Below are 2,265 nucleotides of genomic sequence, written 5' to 3'. Positions count from 1 at the left end.
TGTACTGAAAATCCACATCTGGTCTATTTTTTTATAATATTGTCACATACGGACACGGAGGAAAGCAGAACCATGATGGACATTGGAACGGTGACAATATCTGGATCATGGCGATATATTGTGATCTGTCACCGGTTTTATGCACTTAATCATCATGAACACAGAGTGGATGCGTCTGCGAAAAAGCCGGATCTGCGTCTGCAGAAAAAGCCGGATCTGCGTCTGCGGCAAAAGCCGGATCTGCGTCTGCAGAAAAAGCCGGATCTGCGTCTGCGGAAAAGAACCCGGATCTGCGTCTGCGAAAAAAAGCCGGATCTGCGTCTGCGAAAAAAAGCCAGATCTGCGTCTGCGAAAAAAAGCCAGATCTGCGTCTGTAGGTTTTTTAACTTTTGGAATATAATTTTCCCTCTAAATCCCATAATCAGCTATCCACAGGTTATATACATTATCACTGAGGGTCGGACCAATGGGAACACCACTGTGCCTGAGCCCCTGTGTGTGAGTGGAGCCCACTTTGCCATTGCATCTGTCCCATAGAAGTGACTGATCTCTGTCCTATAGATGTATTTGGTCATTGCTACATTCACTTTGGTGATCACAGACCCCCAGACATCGTACATTTAGCCACTATCCTGGGGGTCGATATATGTAATTAGAGGGAAGAACCCCTTTTTAAGCTAAAATCTGATCATGATACTCCATAGGTAGTGCCTTTAGTCCGCGGAATACCCGGACTCCAAAAAGGTATCCTGGACTCTTAGACGACCCATCATCATGCCCAACATTCACCATCCTATCAATTTAGCGTAATACTTTTACTTCTGCAAATTGATGGTAAAACCGCGTCTACTATTGATGTCAATGTTCCTGATGGATTCAGGTGTGGACAGAGACATCACTAGTGTCAGTTTATTCAGACATCTCCAGGAGGAATAACAGAGGAACAGCACAATACTAAAAGAAAAAAAAATATAGGTCCATGTTTTTACAAGTATATACTAAAACGGAGCAGACAGGATGGCGGAAACATCCTCCTTGAAGTGTCCCCATCGCTGGGATTTTTTGTTAATATTATCCCCTCTAACACGTGCTGGCGATTTGTTGGGGTCCAGGTAATAAGACCCTCACTGATTGCAACTCTAAAGAGCGCTGCTCTGGAGGCTGAGGCGCTCCACCAGCAAAAAGATTATGGTCCTGATTAATCATTTCCATTGTTTTTCTTAAGTCGCTTCTTCGTTTTCCACATTTTTTTTTTTTACAGGAAATTTTGCAACAAGTACAGCACGTGCGTTTCGGAAATTTTGCCCAAAGTAAAAGCTGTGTTTTTATTCTCGTCTTTAAGTATTTGTTGCAACTTGTAAGCCCCCAAAAAGTTGCACGGTTCAAAAAAATATAATGGTGCAAACCTTGCACTAAAATTTAGGACTTAGGAAAATTAAAATCCCTCTAAGGGGAAATAAAGTATGTTTGAGGCCAATTTTGTGACTTCGGAAAGCCGGGGTGAAAACATTTAGAAACACTAAAGTACGACCATGGGGGGTAATTTAAAGAAAAAAAACAGATGAACACAGAAAATAGACAAAAAATAAAAATTGAAAAAATTAAAAAGTGGCGCAAAACATTAAAAAAGTGCCAAAAAGAGGCGCAAGGCATTAAAATCTAGCTAAGAGGCGCAAAACAAAAACTCGTCAAAGAGGCTCAAGATATCAAAAACTCGCTAAAAAGAGGCGCAGATTATTAAACACTCTCCAAAAAGAGACACAAGGCATTAAAACCTCGCCAAAAAATAGGCTCAAAACATTAAAAACTCTCCAAAAAGAGGCGCAGAATATTAACTCGCCAATAAAGAGGCGCAAAACATTAAAAACCTCGCTAAAAAGAGGTGCAGAATATTAAAAACTCACTAAAAAGAGGAGCAAGGCACTAAAAACGTCCTAAAAAAAGCGCAGAATATTAAAAACTCGCCAAAAAGAGGAGCAAAATATTAAAAACTCGCCATGAAGAGGCGCAAGGCATTAAAAACTCATTAAAAAGAGGAGCAAGGCATTAAAAACTTCCCAAAAAGAGGCGCAAGGCATTAAAATCTAGCCAAGAAAGAGGCGCAAAACCTTAAACTCGCCGAAAAGAGGCGCAAAATATTAAAAGCTCGCTAAAAAGAGGGGCAAAACATTAAAAACTCTCCAAAAAAGTGGCACAAATGCAGTCCTGAATGGGGCCCTCTGTGTCTGTGCTGCTGTATACAGGAGTTTAACCCTTTTGTTAGAG

The 2,265-nt window shown here is 40.8% G+C and overlaps 1 protein-coding gene across 1 annotated transcript in view; it reads left to right on the top strand.

Annotated features, from left to right (window-relative positions):
• DENND6A (DENN domain containing 6A) overlaps positions 1 to 374 on the top strand; it is a 55,455-nt gene extending 55,081 nt beyond the window's left edge. The window contains exon 20 of the mRNA XM_075321328.1: positions 1 to 374. This exon is cut by the window's left edge and continues 273 nt beyond it. The gene's annotated coding sequence lies outside the window, so the exon portion shown is untranslated.
• Positions 375 to 2,265: the final 1,891 nt, after the last annotated feature.

This window comes from Anomaloglossus baeobatrachus, chromosome 8 (genome assembly GCF_048569485.1).
Source record: "Anomaloglossus baeobatrachus isolate aAnoBae1 chromosome 8, aAnoBae1.hap1, whole genome shotgun sequence".
Lineage (NCBI taxonomy): Eukaryota > Metazoa > Chordata > Amphibia > Anura > Aromobatidae > Anomaloglossus > Anomaloglossus baeobatrachus.
Note: the sequence above shows the minus strand (reverse complement) of the source record. Positions and strands in the feature narration are given on the sequence as shown.